Here is a 22,162-nt window from a genome sequence, read left to right on the forward strand (position 1 = left end):
TCTTGGGATGACATATTATCGGCCTAAGCAGGGTTAGAGACGATCGGTGAAGTGTTTCTATTTCGAAACTAGAAGGACAATGATATATCAGTGTAGCTGAAATATCTATCTTTCACAAAAATAATATCGAAGTTCGCACATCGATGTTATACTACGGATATATCTTTTATATCGACAAATTTCAATGACACATCGGGCTTTATGAATACTTCTACTTCATGTATATTTTATGTACACTTCCACTGGGTATTAGAGGTAGAAAATCACTGTTTTTCACACGTCCTATCGAACTTAGCAAAAAGAAGATTCTTAAAGTATTTCTACTATCATACTTACCTATAACACTTTATGAGGAACATTTAGTAATTAATAACTCAGTAATGAAGATCAGAGAGACTGTCAAATACATTTGAGACAAGAGCAGAAAATAGCAGGTATTCTAAAAGGCTGAAGGGACGCGTTGGAAAGCCACATTCTAGATAACAGAACGGTATTTGGTTTGGCCAAACATAGCAGTACTCTTGTTTCTAGGCCTGAGTCTCCATCCAAGTTGACTGTATGGTACTGGAAAGCGCTAAAGAAGAAAAGCGCTTAACGTATTTAGAGAGTTCAACAAGTGAAAAGTTAAGAGAAATCCAAATCGAAGCTAATATACCAATTCTACTACTAAACCGGTACGCATGCGACAGTGGAGCTAATACCTCGGGTTCTACTGGTGATAGAAAGGTAGTATCAAGTGTTTTGGATACCCCTTGGGCTAGACCATCTGTATACCCAACAGAAGGATCGTCTAACTGTTTCTGTTCTATAGTACTGGATCAAAGTTTGAATACTGCACAATTTCTCCAGCTCAGTCACATGGAGCAAATCTGTTGGTTCTTTTTGCATTAGGTGTGGTCTACGGTGCGCCTTAAGGAGCTTATGGAGCCACCATGAGCGATTTCTGAGAAAACTTGAAAAAAGCGATTTTCACCATTTTTTGACCGTCAATAGTGGATATCTAAATAACTAACCGCAGCTAACTCTCGAAATTTTAAAGGTATAGTCTCTAGGCATTTAGCTAGGGGTTCCATCTTCCAGTTTTCAAAAATCTTTATTAGTTATCAAGAAACACCAAAAACATGATTTTTTGGCACCGAAACGACCCTCAGATCCCACAGCAAATGGCTCAAAATTTTACGACATACTCCTAAGATCCTGATCTCGAAAAACCACGAATATTTTCTTGGTATCTTTATCTGATTATGAGATACAAAGGTTGGAAGTTACCCTACTTGAACACGAAAATATGCACGCAGAATCCGGTGTGAGACGAAAAAGTAGTTTATAAAGTGCGTAGCACGGAAAAATATGCTTTAAAGCGTCCCCTTTATCATCAAAAGGGTACAGGGGACGCATGCAAAATTTTTGTGCACGTAAAATCCGGTTTGAGATGTAACACGAGTTTTACGTCATTTCAGTTTCACACAAGTAAACTACTAAAATTTTACTTGGCCATAGAGTTATTTTCATATGAGTGACATGCCGTGCTGTAGCAGAGAAAAGAAGGGAGCCAGCGGAGAAATGCTCCAATCGGAGCACAAAAAATGACAAATAAGATCTGTTTAAAAGACTGAGTGAAAAGTGGGGTACCAACTGCCTAATTCTACTTTCCTCAGCACCTTTTAAAAATTTTCCCAAAAATTTTGGAATGCGAACATATTTGCGCTTTTTTACGATGAGAGAGAATGAGGCAATAGCGGTGGGAAAGAGACGGATAAGTAATAAATATAAGTACTGGAAGACAGTAAACAGAGGTTGTGGTACAGAAAGAGGGAAAGAGAAAATTGTAGTGTGAGAGAAAGGGAGGGACACAGTGGCAGTGGAACACAGTTGACAGTGACAGAACAGTGCTTTAAAGACAGTGAATAAGACAGTGCCATTGGGAGAGGAATAAAGGGAGGGGAAAGTGGAAATGGGTGAAGCCAGTCATAATAAGAGACAGAATCTGTAACCATGACAACGAGGAAGAGAGAGATATTGACAGTGAGAAGAGACAACCGCGGTGGGAAAAAATGAATGAGCTAGTAGCAGCAAGAGAGAACGTTTTCCAGCGTCATGCCCAATATTTAAACTATTTGACTATGTCAGGCAGGACACTAGTAATACTTTATCTGCGTGTACTGGTAATACTTACAGGTTTGATCTTCCTTCTCATCCGCATTGTTGTTGTTGTTGTTGTGGTCATCAGTCCTGAGACTGGTTTGATGCAGCTCTCCATGCTACTCTATCCTGTGCAAGCTTTTTCATCTCCCAGTACCTACTGCAACCTACATCCTTCTGAATCTGCTTAGTGTATTCATCTCTTGGTCTCCCTCTACGATTTTTACCCTCCACGCTGCCCTCCAATACTAAATTGGTGATCCCTTGATGCCTCAGAACATGTCCTACCAACCGATCCCTTCTTCTGGTCAAGTTGTGCCACAAACTTCTCTTCTCCCCAATCCTATTCAATACTTCCTCATTAGTTATGTGATCTACCCATCTAATCTTCAGCATTCTTCTGTAGCACCACATTTCGAAAGCTTCTATTCTCTTCTTGTCCAAACTATTTATCGTCCATGTTTCACTTCCATACATGGCTACACTCCATACGAATACTTTCAGAAATGACTTCCTGACACTCAAATCAATACTGGATGTAAACAAATTTCTCTTCTTCAGAAACGCTTTCCTTGCCATTGCCAGCCTACATTTTATATCCTCTCTACTTCGACCATCATCAGTTATTTTGCTCCCCAAATAGCAAAACTCCTTTACTACTTTAAGTGCCTCATTTCCTAATCTAATTCCCTCAGCATCACCCGACTTAATTAGACTACATTCCATTATCCTTGTTTTGCTTTTGTTGATGTTCATCTTATATCCTCCTTTCAAGACACTGTCCATTCCATTCAACTGCTCTTCCAAGTCCTTTGCTGTCTCTGACAGAATTACAATGTCATCAGCGAACCTCAAAGTTTTTATTTCTTCTCCATGAATTTTAATACCTACTCCGAATTTTTCTTTTGTTTCCTTTACTGCTTGCTCAGTATACAGATTGAACAACATCGGGGAGAGGCTACAACCCTGTCTTACTCCCTTCCCAACCACTGCTTGCCTTTCATGTCCCTCGACTCTTATAACTGCCATCTGGTTTCTGTACAAATTGTAAATAGCCTTTCGCTCCCTGTATTTTACCCCTGCCACCTTTAGAATTTGAAAGAGAGTATTCCAGTCAACATTGTCAAAAGCATTCTCTAAGTCTACAAATGCTAGAAACGTAGGTTTGCCTTTCCTTAATCTTTCTTCTAAGGTAAGTCGTAAGGTCAGTATTGCCTCACGTGTTCCAGTGTTTCTACGGAATCCAAACTGATCTTCCCCGAGGTTGGCTTCTACTAGTTTTTCCATTCGTCTGTAAAGAATTCGTGTTAGTATTTTGCAGCTGTGACTTATTAAGCTGATAGTTCGGTAATTTTCACATCTGTCAACACCTGCTTTCTTTGGGATTGGAATTATTATATTCTTCTTGAAGTCTGAGGGTATTTCGCCTGCCCGCATCTCGTGGTCGTGCGGTAGCGTTCTCGCTTCCCACGCCCGGGTTCCCGGGTTCGATTCCCGGCGGGGTCAGGGATTTTCTCTGCCTCGTGATGGCTGGGTGTTGTGTGGTGTCCTTAGGTTAGTTAGGTTTAAGTAGTTCTAAGTTCTAGGGGACTGATGACCATAGATGTTAAGTCCCATAGTACTCAGAGCCATTTTTTGGTATTTCGCCTGTTTCATACATCTTGCTCACCAGATGGTAAAGTTTTGTCAGGACTGGCTCTCCCACGGCCGTCAGTAGTTCTAATGGAATATTGTCTAGTCCGGGGGCCTTGTTTCGACTCAGGTCTTTCAGTGCTCTGTCAAACTCTTCACGCAGTATCGTATCTCCCATTCCATCTTCATCTACATCCTCTTCCATTTCCATAATATTGTCCTCAAGTACATCGCCCTTGTATAGACCCTCTATATACTCCTTCCACCTTTCTGCTTTCCCTTCTTTGCTTAGAACTGGGTTTCCATCTGAGCTCTTGATATTCATACAAGTCGTTCTCTTATCTCCAAAGGTCTCTTTAATTTTCCTGTAGGCGGTATCTATCTTACCCCTAGTGAGATATGCCTCTACATCCTTACATTTGTCCTCTAGCCATCCCTGCTTAGCCATTTTGCACTTCCTGTCGATCTCATTTTTGAGACGTTTGTATTCCGTTTTGCCTGTTTCACTTACTGCATTTTTATATTTTCTCCTTTCATCAATTAAATTCAATATTTCTTCTGTTACCCAAGGATTTCTACTAGCCCTCGTCTTTTTACCTACTTGATCCTCTGCTGCCTTCACTACTTCATCCCTCAAAGCTACCCATTCTTCTTCTACTGTATTTATTTCCCCCATTCCTGTCAATTGCTCCCTTATGCTCTCCCTGAATCTCTGTACAACCTCTGGTTCTTTTAGTTTATCCAGGTCCCATCTCCTTAAATTCCCACCTTTTTGCAGTTTCTTCAGTTTTAATCTACAGGTCATAACCAATAGATTGTGGTCAGAGTCCACATCTGCCCCTGGAAATGTCTTACAATTTAAAACCTGGTTCCTAAATCTCTGTCTTACCATTATATAATCTATCTGATACCTTTTAGTATCTCCAGGGTTCTTCCATGTATACAACCTTCTTTCATGATTCTTAAACCAAGTGTTAGTTATGATTATGTTGTGCTCTGTGCAAAATTCTACCAGGCGGCTTCCTCTTTCATTTCTGTCCCCCAATCCGCATTAACTTACATTTTTCCACATTTAGGGCTAGCTGCCATTTATCACACCAACTGGAAATTTTGTCTAAGTCGTCTTGTATCTTCCTACAGTCGCTCAACTTCCACACCTTACCGTACACCACGGGATCATCAGCAAACAACCACAGATTGCTGCCCACCCTGTCAGCTAAATCATCTATGTATATATAAAACAACAGCGGTTCTACCACACTTCCCTGGGATACTCCTGACGATACCTTTGTCTCTGAAGAACACTCACCGTCGAGGACAATATACTGGCTTCTATTACTTAAGAAACCTTCGGGCCACTCATATATCTGTGAAACTATTCCATATGCTCGTACCTTCGTTAACAGTCTGCGATGCGGCACCGTGTCAGATGCTTTTCGGAAATCTAGAAATATGGAATCTGCCCTTCATCCATAAGTCTCAGTATATCATGTGAGAAAAGAGCAAACTCGGTTTCGCACAAGCGATGTTTTCTAAAACCATGCTGAATCGTGCACATATGCCTCTCAGTCTCCAGAAAGTTTATTATATTCGAACTGAGAATATGTTCAAGGATTCTGCAGCAAACAGAAATTAGAGGTATTACTCTGTAATGTTGCGGGTTCGTTCTTTTACATTTGTTATACACTGGAGTCACCTTCGCTTTTACTCGGGACTTTGCGCTGGGCCAGAGATTCGTGATAAATATTTTCTAGTTAAGCACCAATACCGTAGAATACTCTTTGTAAAATCGAACTGGGACTCCATCCGGACCTGCTGACTTTTTTGTTTTCGTATCTTTCAATTGTTTCCCTACGCCAGGAATTACCATCAGGGAGTCTGTCTGATGTTCAAATGATGTTATGTTTGTACGACTCTCCTGCGTGAACGATTTCCTGAACGACAAACTTAAAACTTCCGTTCCGTTTTTCAGTCTTCGGCTGCCACACAAGACTGGTCAACAAGGGACTCGATGGAATCCTTAGAGCCGCTTAGCGATTTTTACATATGAGGGTAATCCCAAAAGTAAGGTCTCCTATTTATTTTATAAGTACATAGACCTGCTTATTTCTACAATGGTTTACATCAGTTTACAGCTTGAAAATTTAGCTATTTTTCGACATAATCACCATTTCCGTCGATGCATTTTTATAGACGCTATGGTAGTTTTTGTATGCCCTTGTCATACTAGCTCGCCGCCATGCTGTTCAGAAAGTTATTAACCTCTTCTTTCACCTCGTCGTCGGAGCTGGATCGCTTTCCGGCCAAATTTCCTTTTAACCTAGGAAACAGGTGATGGTCACTGGGCGCCATGTCAGGCCTAAAGGATGGATGGGTTTCCAACCGATTTCTCATACATAAACAGCAGTTTACTGGCGTTGCCTGGTGAAACGTTGTTGTGATGCCTCGTGTAAGGAGTAGAAATGCGTACCATCACGTTTCCGACTTTGATAAAGGTTGGATTGTAGCCTGTCGCGATTACGGTTTACCGTATCGCGACATTGTTGCTCGCGTTGGTCGAGATCCAATGACTGTTAGCAGAATATGGAATCGGTGGGTTCAGGAGGGTAATACGGAACGCCGTGATGGATCCCAACGGCCTCGTATCACTAGCAGTCGAGATGACAGGCATCTTAATCCGCATGGCTGTAACGGGCCGTGCAGCCACGTCTCGATCCCTGAGTCAACAGATGGGGACGTTTGCAAGACAAGAACCATCTGCACGAACATTTCGACGACGTTTGTAGCAACATGGGCTATCAGCTCGGAGACCATGGCTGCGGTTACCCTTGACGCTGCATCACAGAGCAGGAGCGCCTGCGATGGTGTACTCAACGACGAACCTGTGTGCACGAATGGCAAAACGTCATTTTTTCGGATGAATCCAGGTTCTGTTTACAGTATCATGATGGTCGCATCCGTGTCTGGCGACATTGCGGTGAACGCACTTTGGAAGCGTGTATTCGTCATCGCCATACTGGCGTATCACCCGGCGTGATGGTATGGGGTGCCGTTGGTTACACGTCTCGGTCACCTCTTGTTCGCATTGACGGCACTTTGAACAGTGGACGTTACATTTCAGATGTGTTATGACCCGTGGCTCTACCCTTCATTCGAACCCTGCGAAACCCTGTATTTCGGTAGGATAATGTACGACCGCATGTTGCAGGTCCTGTATGGGCCTTTCTGGATACAGAAAATGTTCGACTGCTGTCTGGCTAGCACATTCTCCAGATCTCTCTCCAATGGAAAACGTCTGGTCAGTGGTGGCCGAGCAACTGGCTCGTCACAATACGCCAGTCACTACTCTTGATGAAGTGTGGTATCGTGTTGAAGCTGCATGGGCAGCTGTACCTGTACATGCCATCCAAGCTCCGTTTGACTCAATGCCCAGGCGTATCAAGGCCGTTATTACGGCCAGAGGTGGTTGTTCTGGGTACTGATTTCTCAGGATCTATGCACCCAAATTGCGTGAAAATGTAATCACATGTCAGTTCTAGTATATTTTTCCAATGAATACCCGTTTATCATCTGCATTTCTTCTTGGTGTAGCAATTTTAATGGCCAGTAGTGTAATAAACTGGAGAAATACGCCTGGGTTCTAAAAATAATGAAAAAGTACATACTGTTAGTATAAAATGGTAGAATTAGACGCAATAGTGGATTCCAGGAATGTTTCTTGCCAAGATTTTCGTTTCTTTTTTCGGAATATCGCTGTGCAAACTTAGATATACAACGTTATTCCATGTCACTTTACTGAACATTTTAGCGCCCATTGCTGGTACGTTCTTTACTATAATTTTATTAAACCATCACGAAACATGGCTAACACATTATTTCCCGTGAGAAAACTTGTGGTTACCTACTTCACACAAAGATAGGGTTAAAACAGTTACTGAAATTGCAAACTCGATCCTGTAAACAGAAAAGAAAAAACATTTACTCCAAATTTTCAAACATATGTAAGTTATTTGTTTTGTTTTCATTCAGGAGGAGAAGTTCATGTGACTTTTAATTTTGTGTCATTGTCAACTACAAACATTCGTGTGGTATCGATAGCAACGATACCACTGAATAGTTTCTCAAGTTGGCACTACGAGAGACACAGGCGACAGCGCCCTCTGACCGGTGCTGTCGAGGTCTACGAGCTCCGCGACTGCTTCACCCTATTTCATCAGGTGCAGACAGCCAGGACACTTCGCTTCAACTTCGCACCACCTTGCAAGTTATGTAGTATGTTTGCATGTGTTTATCCACTAGTAAAGGTGTTTAAACCGTATTTGCAGTACCGAGAGATTAGTACCTTTTCCTGTTCCTGTTCCATACCCACGCGCCGCCTCCCAGGCGGGATACGAAAATTCGCTTCATTGTTTCCTGTTTTATTAGTTCTCTACTACGATTGCATTCAATCTAGTACCCTACATATCTGTACTTAGGGACAGGATGTATTCTATATAAGTCATACAGTATCGGTCTACGGCATTGAAAACAGCGACATCGCAGTACTTTTCTAAAGCATTATTCCATTCGTATTGGACGTATTTCTCCGGGGACCAGCTTCCCTTTTCTTGATGTGTGCTACAAACTAGCATCCTACAGTCCTTCCATTTTAATGATGTTTTTTTTTACCAGTCAGTGGTATGTTTCTTTTTCTGCGCGTTATTCACTCGTTTTATGTTAGGAATGAAACTCACGCTGCTGCTGATTACAGCGTTGTACTAACGAACAATGTAAAAAACACGTGACTGCGACCACTTGTTGTGCTGTACCCAGACGGACACATGGGAAATATTACCATTAGAGTAAGAGAATGTCGTAGACAGCATTATTCAAAAAAAGTCCATACAGCGTTATTCACGCGTGCTTTTGAAGGTTAGTTATTTAGTGACAAGTTTTTTTTTAATGCGGCCCGCTACGAATTCCTCTCTTATACCAAACTGCCTATCTCATAGTAGCACTTACATCCTACATCCACAATGACTGATTTATTTGTTGAATGTATTCCAATACTTGTCTTCCTCCAGAGTTTTTCCCTATACAGCTCCCTCTGATATCATGGAAGTTATTCCCTGATATCTTAAAACATGCCATATCAGCCTGCCCCATCCTGTTGTTAGTATTTTTCATGTATTCCTGTTTTTTACCAGTTCTACCGACAGCATCTTCACTCCACTTCGTTTCAGTCCATCTGGTTTTCAATATATTTCTATAGCCCCATATATCAAACGCTTTGATTCTCTTCTTTTCCGGTTTTCCCACAGTCCCTGATCATCACAATACAATTCGGTGCTCCTAACGTACATCTTAGAAATTGATTCCTCAAATTAAGGCCTTTGTTTGATACTAGCAGACTTCTTTTGGCCATGATATTTTGCTTCCGAGGTATCAGAATTCGTTAGCTTCGTCTGCTTCGTTGCCACCGATTTTGATGTTAAGTTTATAGCTAATCAACATCTAGATCTGCATCTACACAGATACTCCGCAAGCCGGTGCTTGGTGGAGGTACTCTATACCACTACTAGTCATTTCCCTTCTCGTTCCACTCGCAAACAGAGCGAGAGAAAAACCACTTTCTGCCTGCCTCTGTATGAGACCAAATTTCTCGTATCTTATCTTCGTGGTCCTTACGCTCAATTCGTGATGGCGGCAGTAGAATCGTTGTACAGTCAGCTTCAAACGCCGCTTCTCTAAATTTTCTCAGCAGTGTTCCTCTAAAACAACGTCGTCTTCCCACCAGGGATTCCGATTTGAGTGCACGAAGCATCTCCGTAATACTTAGGTGTTGTTCGAACCTACCGGTAACAAATCTAGCAACTCACCGCTAAATAGCTTCGATATCTTCCTTTCATCCGACCTGGTACGGTTCCCAGACACTCGAGCAGTACTCAAGAATAGGTCACTCCAGCGTCTTATATGTAGTCTCCTTTACAGATGAACCACACTTTCCTAAAATTCTCCCAATAAGCCAAAGTCGACCATTCGCCTTCCTTACCACAGTTCTCACATGCTCGTTCCATTTCATATTGCTTTGGAACGTTACGCCCCGACATTTAAACGATGTGACTGTGTCAAGCAGGCCACTAGTAATGCTGTATCCGAACATTACGGGTTTATTTCTCATCCATATCAAATTACATTTTTCTACACTTATAGCTAGCTGCCATTCCTCATACCAACTAGAAATATTGTGTAAGCCATCTTGTATCCTCCCACAATCACTCAACTTCGACACCTTACTGTGCACTACAGCATCATCAGCAAAAAACCACAGATTGCTGATCACTCTGTCCGCCAAATCATTATGCATATAGAGAACAACGGCGGTCCTATCACACTCCCCTGGGATACTCCTAACAATACCCTTGTCTCCTATGAACACTCACCCTCAAGGACATCATACTGGATTCTATTAGTTAAGAAACCTTCGAGCCATCACATATCTGTGAACCTATTCCATACGCTCGTACCTTCGTTAACATCAGGTAATGGGGCAGCGTGTCAGATTCTTTCCAGACATCTAGAGGTATGGACGCTGCCTGTTGCCTTTCAGCAGTAATTCGCAGCATATCAAGTGAAAAAAGTGCAAGCTGAGTTTCGCACGAGCGATGCTTTCCGAAACCATGCTGATACGTGCACGTAAGCTTCTCGGTCTTAAGAAAATGTATTATATTCGAACTGAGAATATTTCCATGGATTCTGCAGCAAACCGTAGTTAGGGAAATTGGTCCTTATGTTGCGGGTCTGTTGTTTTACCTTTCTTATATACAGGAGTGACCTGCTGCTTTTTACCGTCACTTAGGACTTTGATTCGCGATAAATGCAAGCTAGGTAAGGGGCCGATGCCGTAGAGTACTCCTTGGGAAACCGAATTGGGATTCCATCCGGACCTGGTGACTTATTTTCTTTCGTATCTTTCAATTGTTTCTCTGCTCCAGGGATGCTTATACGGGAGTCTCTCTGATGGTCATATGGTATTATGTTTGTACAGTTCTCCTGCGTGAACGATTTGCTTAATGCGAAACTTAAAACTTGGGTTTCGTTTGTGTGTCTTTGGCTGCCAGACAAGACTGGTCAATAAGGCACTCGATGGAAGCCTTAGATCCGCTTAGCGATTTTTACATAGTATCAGCATTTTCTCGGGTTCTCTGTTCTCTGCCAGATCATTTGCTAAGGCTATACGGTCGCTGTTGTATGCATGGCGCGTATTTTGAGAGACCCACGAATCTCTACTAGCGCATGCTTGTCGCCATTTGTGCTTCCTCTTTTGAATCGAGACTGCAACAGCCTCTGTTTCCTCAGCATCCACTGAATTCCGTTATTAAACCATGGTGGGTCTTTTCCATCCTTTCTCCACTCACTACGCACGTAACTCTCCAGACCACGATTTACAATCTGCTTAAACTTTGCTCATATTTCCTCTGCCTCCATCTTAGTGAAACTAAGTGATGCCAATTCACTGCCTAAGTGAGATGTTAATAACTGCTTATCTGCTCTATCTAACAGACACACTCTCCTAGTCTTCTTGACTGATTTATTAACTTTCGTAATCATAGTTGCTACAATGGTATCATGAGCGCTAATCCCCGTTTATGTACTCAAAATGTGGATAAGGTCCGGCCTATTTGTAGCTACAACGTCTAAGATATTTCCATTGTTCCATTGCGTATGGGCTGCCGAACTATCTGCTGAAAACAATTTTCAGAAAACGTGTTCAAAAGAAATCTCATTTCTGCTACTCCTTATTACTTTAGATTTACTCTCAATCCATATTCTGTACTCATTAGACTGTTATTTCTATTCAACACATCCTTTACTACCAGTAACAGCTCAAAAGAAACAACTTCATCCTCTCGATGATGTAAGTACTGCCTCATCACCCATCCCACCGCTTTACCAGATGTTATTGGGAAAGTTGATGGAAATAGGCCGTTTTTCCAATGTAAAATGACGGGTAATTTAAGGTATCCCAATGTGATAAAGTTATAATGTTGGATCAACCCCATGAACCATGAATCTTGCGGATTCTCGAGTGGCTTGCGTGCCTCAGCGATACAGATAGCTGTACGGTACGTACAAGTGGTTCCTGAAGAGCGGCAGCAACCTCTTCAGTAGCTTCAGGGGCATCAGTCTGGGTGACTGAATGATCTGGCCATGTAACATCAAACAAAACGGCGTTGCTGTGCTGCTACTGTCAACGGCTGAAAGCAAGGGGAAACTACAGCCGTAATTTTTCCCGAGGGCATGCAACTCTATTGTATGGTTAAATGATGATGGCATCCTCTTGGGTAAAATAGTCCCGCATTGGAATCTCTTGGTGGGGACTACTCAGCAGGATGTCGTCATCAGCAGGCACAAAACTGGGGTCCTGCGGATCGGAGTGTGGAATGTTATATCCGTTAATCGAGCAGGTAGATTCTAAAATTTAAAAGGGAAAATGGATAGTTTTAAAGCTAAATACAGTGGGAATTAGTGAAGTTCGATGGCAGGAGGAACAGGACTTCTTGCCAGGTGAATACAGGGTTATAAATACAAGTCAAATAGGGGTAATGCAGGAGTGGGTTTAATAATGAATAAGAAAAAAGGTATGCGGGTACGCTACTACGAACAATATAGTGAACGCATTACCGTAGACAAGATAAACACGGAGTCCACACTACTACAGTAGTACAAGTTTATAAGCCAACTAGATCCACGTATGATGAAGAGGGTGAAAAAAGGTATGATGAGATGAAAGAAATTATTCAGATAGTTAAGGGAGATGAAACTTTAATTGTGATGGTGGACTGGAATTCGATAGCAGGGAAAGAAATAGAAGGAAAAATAGTAGAACTTGAGGGAAAGGAATGAAAGAGGAAGCCACCTGGTGGAATTTTGGACAGACCATAATTCAATCATCGTTAACGTTTGGTTTAAGAATCATGAAAGGAGGTTGTATACGTGGAAGAGACCTGGAGATACCGGAAGGCTTCAGATAGATTATGTACTGGTTAGACAGAGATTTAGGAAGCAGATTTTAAATTGTAAGACATTTCCAGGGGCAGATGTGGACTCTGACCGCAATTTATTGGTTACGAACTGTAGATTAAAACTAAACAATTGCAAAAAGGTAGGCAATTAAGGAGATGGGTCCTGGAGAAGTTGAAAGAACCAGAGGTTGTTGAGAGTCTCAAAGGGAGTATTAGGCAACGGTTGACTAGAACAAGAGAAAGAAATACAGTAGAAGACGAATGGGTAGCTTAAAGAGATGCAATAGTGAAGGTAGCAGAGGATCAAATAGGTAAAAAGGCACGGCCTATTGAAAATCCTTGGATAACACAGGAGATACTGAATTTAATTTATGGAAGAAGAAAATATAAAACTGCAGCAACTGAAGCGGGCAAAATGGAATGCAAACGTCTAAAAAATGAGACTGACAGGAAGTGCAAAATGGTTGAGCAGCAATGGCTAGAGGACAAATGTAAGGATTTCGAAGCATATTTCACTAGGGGAAAGATAGGTACCGCCTACACGAAAATTAAAGAGGCCTTTGGGAAAAAGAGAAGCAGTTGTGTGAATATCAAGACCTCAGATGGAAAACCAGTACGAAGCAAAGAAGGGAAAGCTGAAAGGTGGAAGTTGTACGAGGGTCTATATGAGGGAAATGAACTTGAAGGCAATATTATAGAAATGCAAAGGATGTAGATGAAGACGAGATGGGAGATATGAAACTGCGAGAAGAATTTCGAGGAGCACTGAAAGGCCCAAGTCGAAACAAGGCCCTGGGAGTAGATGACATTCCGTCAGAATTGCTGACAATCTTGGGAGAGCCAGTCATGACAAAACTCTTCCATCCGGTCTGCAAGAGGTACAGTGATGAGGCAAAACATTATGACCACCTGCTTAATAGCTTGTTTGTCCATCTCTGGAATGAAATACATCACTGATTCTGCGTATCAGGGTTCCGACAGTTTGTTGGTAATTTGTGGAGGTATGTGGCAGTAGATGCCTACGCACAGGTAATGTAATTCGCGTAAATAACGAGCCACTGCTTTGGATGCGCGATGATGGCGCCCGATAGCGACACCGATGCCTTTCATAGGATTTACACCAGGCCAATTTTGTCGCCGAGACGTCAAAGTGAGTTCACTATAATGCTCCTCAAACCACTGTAGCATGGTTCTGGCTCCGAGACACTGACATTATACTGTTCAAAGATGACGTCGCTGTCGGGGAAGACATTAAGCATGCAGGTGGATTGCAGCTGTCAGAGTGTCTTCGATCACTAGACAGGTCCCATGCAAGCGCAGGAGAATGTCTCCCATAGCATAATACTGCTTCCACTAGCCTGCGTCCCGGCAAATTTTGAACCCCCGTCCACCTCGATGACGGAGTTTATGGAGACTACCATAAACGACACGCGTTACAAATATTATAGAAAAAATAATGTAGGGATAAAAAGAAAGGAAGGGGTGAAATCGTCAAATATAAAAGTAATTTCAAGAGTACACCACAGGAGAGTTGTAAAGTTATAAGATCGTTACTGTTCAAAAAAAGTGAAGCACGCACAAGGGGAGAAGGAAACGAAAAGAAATTCCACGGGTTTAGAAGGTATGTGATGTTATTCCGGTGACTGCAATATCGCGTTACATTTGTAGAGAACTTGGGAGCATGATTTCACTTATCTGTGTGACGTGCAGCCCCTCTAGCCTGAGTGCATGCACTGATTCGTTTGGTAAGGGTTTCATAAAGCCTTGTATCGTCTCATGATGCAAGCTGGTCCACAACTGTTGTGACTGGTCCTTGATATTTTGGATACCGGTAGTGGTACGGAATTGACGTCAGGGCTGGTTCCGCACATGGTCCATAGGGGACGAACAGGGGTTCTTTCTGGCCATGGGAGTACCTCACGCATACAGTTCATAGAGACTCGTGCCATATGTGGATGAGCACCGACATGTATAAGGGGATTTTTTGTGTTGTTGCCCCGGATGATGATTACACGAATATTTTGTCAGGATTAGTAAGCGGTGGGTCCTTGAGGTACGGCAATACGCTAACACGAGAAGCAAGCTTAAACAGTTTTATTAACAAAGGCGGATTGTAAAACACGCACGCTACGCGCACCCATCATCACTGTGTCTGACATCCTAACACCGGCTTACGTTCGTATCGAAAGAGACATATTCGCGCCCGTGACTGCGCTAGTTAATACTGCGCGCTGCGGACGGCGGCCAGTCTCGTACTCCGCGTCGCTGTGCGGTCGGAAGTGCGTCTAGTGACCGAGCAAATTGTCAGCATTCCAGACAGGTCGGCTGGCGAGCTCGTTTTAACGTACCGCACAGCTGCGTACAACCCGTAGACCCTTACATCACTCTCCCCAGAGGAAAAGAGCAACCACAGGTGGCTCAAAACGACCTCCTGGGCGATATGAATCTATTTCGCCATTTGTGGCATCAGAAGGCATTGCAACATGAATTTCACTTGCAGACGCAGTAACGTTCAGTACAGAGAAGTGTGCCTTCAAGATGACAATTTCATGCATGACGGATACTGTTGACAAAAGACAAATTAATAAAAGCAATAAAAACACAATACTACAATCAAGTATGCATTAACATTACTGGATGAATCGAAGGAATTAATTCTGTTTGCTGCTTCAATGAAATTTAACTCATTATTTGAAGAGATTATATTTTCATAGATGTCCTTAAATAAATAATTGTCTTCAGAAAAACTTGATAAGGAATGCTTTCCGTATGTTAGTATGTATGAATCATTGTAATAAACAGATAACATTCTAGTTAATGGCAAATGTCCAGTTGCATTAAATGTAGTCGGCAACACACTAGGTTCAAATGGTTCAACTGGCTCTGAGCACTATGGGACTTAACATCTATGGTCATCAGTCCCCTAGAACTTAGAAGTGCTTAAACCTAACTAACCTAAAGACAGCACACAACACCCAGCCATCACGAGGCAGAGAAAATCCCTGACCCCGCCGGGAATCGAACCCGGGAAAACACACTAGGCATGTCAAATAGTTCACATGATAAATCACAATGTGTGGCATTCAAGATCACTCCACTATTGTTCAATTTTAGTGTAAAGGGTAGATCAGGTGTATCATAGTTTTTACATGTAAATGTGACATCAAGGGTGAAGTTAAATGAGAAAATTATACCTTCAGAACATCGTTTAAGAAATGTATGATAAAGATGCGTTAAAATTCCAGGGCAATCATCTCTAGGGATTTGATTCATAAACAATTCTTTCTCACAACTGTACACTCTACTGTCTAAGAATGCTGCCGATTCAGGGCAAATTAACTTATGACTACGTTTACGCATATGCAAATCATTTTCATTTAGGGACACAAAATATCTTCGATCCTTGCTGATCAGTAGATAATCATTCAGTACATACTTTACATGAATACCTGCCTGTCTCCATTTCACAGGGTAATTATAAATCTTATACATTTCAAAATTATGCTTTTATCTAGCAATGGGAATAAAAACAATAACGGTTAATTCATCTCAATAGGGAGTGTGTGGTGGTTAACTTATAATAAGCATATAAATTGTAAGAGTTAACAGAGTAAATCATAGTATATGTTGAATCTAGCTTTCGTTCAGTTGATAGTAAGATCTGTAAAAATGTTCTGGATGTAGTAGTACACTGCTCAAACAATCATTTGAACTACTTTCTAAGGCTGTTCTTAAGTTAAGGGAATCAATTCTATCATTTGATAAATTATCAGTAATCCTTAACTAAAGAGTGTTTAAATCTAAGTGTGCACTCACAGCATTTAATCCTTGGAATAGTTCTTGGATATTTGCGTTCGTTTCATTACGAATTACGTGGAAATGTGAAATAAATTGCTTTACAATATGTTCAATGAAAACTGTGTGGTTAGTAATGGTTCTTTGCATAGTCTTTAATACGATTATTTCATTAGAGAGGTTAGTTGAATCTGTATGGGTTGTTGTTCAAGAGCTAATATATTGCCTTTAACTTCCAGTAGATCTCGACTAGTTAAAGTACCAAATACAGTACGAAGGATACTCCCTCCAAAATCAAACCAGGCCGTTTATGGCTAATTAAAGTGTGGCAAAAGCTTTAAAAAAATAGTAAATCTCTTGTTCATAATTAGCAAATGTAGACTCTACCTGCATTTTGGCTGTGATCTAGTTATTATACCAAGATGTACCCATTTCAAAAATTGCATCATTACTCTTAACAGAACGAATTAGGTCAATTTGCTTCTTTACAGAATTGAACTGTTGCTGGATTTCACTCAGATTGTACTTGAGGACAAGTTTTGTATTACTTGTTGAAACTACCATGTCTGATAGTGGTTCCAACAAAACAGCTGTACTCTGTGGTACTATTAGTACAGCATTAGTAGAATACGCTATCATAGCAAGCATTAGAATAAAAATGAACATGGTTAATTAGTTCTGAATACTACAGTTAACAATGAACGTAAAATAAATGAGTTTCTTGTGGTAACCTATGGAATAAAAGGTTTAGTTTCACTTGTGCACACGTGCAATAGCTTCAATACTAAATTTTCCCAACACATTCACATAAGCACATGGCTGAAATAAACACACACATTGCGCTCTCACACATTACACACGTTTACGAAGATTGTAGGGGTGTCTGGAACAGGATCGCTTGGAACGTGGCGACGCTTTGGCCTTGAAGTCTGGACTGCGACCTCGCGATTCTCGCTTCCTGGGTTTAAGAACAGCAGGTCTACCTCTCGGTCGGTCCAAGTCGTCTTGCGATACTACAGGAAATCTACCCAGAAATGACTTTACACGATTGACATGAGCGACAATCGAACGAAAGGGCAGTTGGAGCTTAAGAGTGACTGGCGAAAACACCTCCAAAACTTCTTAAACTTTTTGACTTGACTCTTCTTTAACACCACGTTTCTCAGATACACAAAGTCTCCAACTCGATACTGTGGCACTGCTGCTTGGCGGTCGTGTTGCCTTGCTTGCTGAAGAAAGGATTGATGATTCCGCTCTTTCACTCCCCTCCATGCTTCCTTTAGCTTGCGTGCTAGATCTCTTACGTGTTCATTGCTGATTTCGGCAGTCGATCGTGCAAAGTCCAAGGGTGAATGCATTCTTTTTCCGTAGACGATCTCGTATGGACTTAGGCCAGTTGAGCTGTGCATTTTGGCATTGTAACAACTTACCAAGCACGGTAAACAGAAATACCAATTGTCGTGTTTACTGCTCACATAATGGCTAACCATTTTAACAATTGTTCTATGGACTCCCTCGTCTTTTCCATTCCCTTCAGGGTGTGCCGGTGTAGTCCTTAACTGAGTTATTTGCATGAGCTTACAAGTCTGTTTAAGTAATTCACTCGTAAAATTCGTTCCTTGATTACTAATTATACTTAATGGTGATCTAAACTTAAGAATCCATTCTTTTACAAAAACTTTAGCTATAGTATCAGCGCTCTGATTAGGTATTGGTATCATGAGAAGGTATCTGGAGAAATGATCTAACATTGTCAATATGTATTTGTTTCCATTTTCAGTCTTAGGCAACGGCCCTACGACATCTAGTCCTACTCGTTCAAATGGTTCACTTGTTTCTGGCAGTTATTGCAATGCTGCTCTACTTTTTCCTACATTATTCGGTCTGTTACAGGAATCACATTGCGAAACAAACTCGAAAACGTCAGATTTGCGGCTCGGCCACCAAAACATTTGAGCATTTTAATGTTTGTTGCTTTTTAACCGCAATGTCCTGATAATAAAGACTCGTGTTGCTCTCTCATGATTTGCTCTTTTATGCTTTCTGGAATAACTAGGCGGTTTCCTTTACTAGTGATTTTGTACAATACTCCATCTATTTCGACAAAACTTTGATCATTTTCCTATTATTTGCATTGTGGATCTTCTTCCTGAACTTCCTTTAACTCTTTTTCTCGACTCATTGTAACACAAACATTGAGTTTTCGACTCATTGCATCAGCATTCACATGTTGTTTACCAGGTCTTAAATTGGTACTCACTCAGTCTTGATGCCCATCTTGTTAATCTGGAACGTGGATCCTTTAAGCTCAATAACCATTTAAGTGCGGCATTGATAAAGACAGGTTTGCGCTTCTTATACGCTCAAAAACAGCTTGTAGTCTCTCAGTTTGTTGTTTCATGTTTTCCACAAAAATTATTACATCATCAAGGTAAACAAGTGCTTGTGATTGGGTGAGCTCTCGTAAAACTGAATCCATCAGGCGTTGAAATGTAGCTGGAGCATTACGAAGTCCAAATGGCATACGAAGATACTTGTATACTCCTGTTGGTGTTACAAATGAAGTTTTTCCTTGATCATCTTGATGCACTGTTAACTGGTGATAACCACTTGTTAAATCACATACTGAAAACATTCGACATCTTCCCAAGTAATCCAAGGTTTCCACTAAATTTGGTAAGGGATAAATGTCGGGTGTGGTCACAGCGTTCACAGATCGGTAATCAACACAAAAACGGAACTGTGGTTCTCCAGAAGTTGATTTCTTCTTTACATTTACAACAGGCGAACACTGCGGTGGGCCTGAAGAATCTCTTGGTTTTATAATTCTGGCTTCTAATTGTTCTTTAACCATGTCTTCTACCAACTCTCTTTTACTGAATGGTATTCGTTAAGGTTTCTGTGTGATTGGGGCTGCATTCCCTATATGAATACGATCCTGAACTAAATGAGTGACTGGTAAATTTGCACGTTCTCGGAATAAATCTGCATACTCCAAGTAAACAGGCGCTAAAATCTTCTGTTCACCAACTGTCAAATGTTCTGTCTTCTTCCAAATCTTGCGCTTCAGTTCATTATTAACTTTGTATCCTCTTTGTAATATTGCGGTACTGTTACAAAAATCTGTGTTTATAACTGCACCATTTGTTACCTCATCTGGAATCTGGATTACGTCACTTTTACTTACACTGAGTCTGTGTCGCCTGGCCACCAGGAGCTGTTGCAGGACGACTTCATTCACGGATCCAGTAATATGGCTCCTTCCGTGTATAGCGATTTTACGACTATGACGAGTGGGGCCTGAAGATGGCATCAATGTAATGACGAAACTGGTAGCACATAGAAGTTCATAAAATAAAATAAATTTCTATAATACATACGGCTGTTGGTAAATTATTGCATCAAGAAGACTTTCGTTCGTCGTGGCAAAACAACATCCTCATTGCTCATATTCGTTATTGTAACCAGGACTTTTGTGACATTGTGTCTCACCATTGTAGCGACACCTACACTTCTAGCAACATAACAATGCATTGTATCCAATAACTCACTTTTCTCGGATCGCTCAATTAATAACAAAGTTCTTTCCTTGCATCGGGGTGACTTAACTTCAACATAGATTGTCGTTCCTGCTCCGATGGGAATTTGCTGAGGCTGATCAATTTGAACATCGACTCAGACGGTTTGAACTGATGCATCGATTGGGCGGTCCATTCCCATGACGTCAGTGTTGCTGCTCCTTTGAGAACGATCTGAAGAACGATTTCCTAGGTTGTAATTACTACGGCCTAGTCTGATCTTTCTTTCTGCGACAAATATGTCTGCCTCGTTAGCGAACAAGAAATCAAATCCAAGTACAGCGTCGTAACGCATTTCGTTATTTTAAACTACTTGCACCCTTGCTGTGTATTTATCTTTATTTTCATTTTCATCTTGGCCTTGGCCAAGAATTAATTCTACATCAACTTCTCCATAGTTACGTAGCTTTCCTCCGTTCAATCCTCGCACTTTTAATAGCGGCGGTTTCAATTTATCCCGTTTATCTACGCAACATCACACTAATGAGGTCTGTGCTCCTATGTCAATAAGTAGTTTGTTGTTTCTCCCACGATATACAGTAACTATCACGAAGTCATTTTCGGGCTGATTTTCGTTGGAACTAACAGGAATCACTGTCTCTGGCAAGGGGCAGACGGAGTTGTGGCCCGTACGTACGCGTACTCGTTTAAAGATCTGGCAGATTGTCTGTTGTTCGCATTACCTTTCTTCTTGTTGCGACAATCTCTCGAAACATGACCCTGCATCCCGCAACGATAGCAGATACAATTCTCTTTACAATCCGTACGCTTGTGACCCAGCTTATTGCATCTGTAGCATTGTACTATTGTGTTGAGAACTCTGCGTTCTTGTTTCTGCATCTCATTCGGTCGTCTTAGTGCTTCAACGAAACCAACAACTGATTCTAGTCCTTCCTGAAACGTTTTACATCGCGCCAATCCAACAGCTTTGCTTACTTCCTCTCCGTGCAACCCATGAATGAATGTGTCCAAGGCTCTCTGGTCGGCTTCGAACAACTGAATGCGATTTTCATTTTCATCTTCAACTAACTCGTACGTTTGAGCTTTGATGTTTGAATTCTGTCGGCAAACTGCTCGATAGATTCGTCTCGTCGCATTTGCAAACCGTAAAGCTGCTCTCTGTAAAATCTGATCGCATTTTTACGTTTAAATCTCTGAACAACAATCGTTCTAAACTCGTTGTAATATTCTGTTTTCACGCAAGTAGGCTCCGCGCTATTGAAATCTCGTGCTGCTCCCTGAATTCTTAATTTGGCAATCACTAGCTTATCGGAATCTGTCCATGATCCTAACAGGGCGACACCTTCAAGTTTACGAAAAAACACTTTCACGTATTCTTCGGGTTTCCCGCTAAACTCTGGTACTGATGGCAATAATGAAAAATTCTTTGTTGTAATTGTACCTGTACTGTATGAACGATTATCTGAGAAGTCTCTCGGAATGTTACGCTGGCTTCTTTCTGCTTTTAACTGCCGAATCTCTTCTTGCAGTTCATTAATAACAGTTTGTAGATCGACAACGTTATTCTGAGCGGATTGCGACATTTTGTCTAATTTAACACCAATGAGTTACTCAAATGTAAAATAAAAATCCATCACTGCCTTTCGTATTCTAGCCAAACTGGAGTAGACCAACCTGAATTCCAGCGTTGGATGTCCCCGCGTAGTCGGAAGATGTTCATGCTGCTGCTGCTCGAAGTTCACATTGTACTGCGCCTCTTCAGGATTGTAGATTTTCCATAATTATCCCCATGCTGACACCACTTCTACAAGGGTTTTTTTTTTGTGTTGTTGCCCCGGATGATGATTACACGAATATTTTGTCAGGATTTGTAAGCGGTGGGTCCTTGAGGTACGGCCTTACGCGATCACGAGAAGTAAGTTTAAACAGTTTTATTAACAAAGGCGGATTATAAAACACGCACGCTACGCGCACCCATCATCACTGTGTCTGACATCCTAACACCGGCTAATTACGGTCGTATCGAAAGGCTCCATGGTGAACTAATAA

At 41.5% G+C, this 22,162-nt stretch overlaps 1 protein-coding gene across 2 annotated transcripts in view; it reads right to left on the reverse strand.

Annotated features, from left to right (window-relative positions):
• The window catches only part of LOC126470353 (calcyphosin-like protein), a 359,458-nt gene that overhangs the window by 176,406 nt on the left and 160,890 nt on the right, over positions 1–22,162 (reverse strand). The gene's annotated exons all lie outside the window — the stretch shown is intronic.

Source organism: Schistocerca serialis, chromosome 3 (genome assembly GCF_023864345.2).
Source record: "Schistocerca serialis cubense isolate TAMUIC-IGC-003099 chromosome 3, iqSchSeri2.2, whole genome shotgun sequence".
In the NCBI taxonomy this organism is placed as follows: Eukaryota; Metazoa; Arthropoda; class Insecta; order Orthoptera; family Acrididae; genus Schistocerca; species Schistocerca serialis.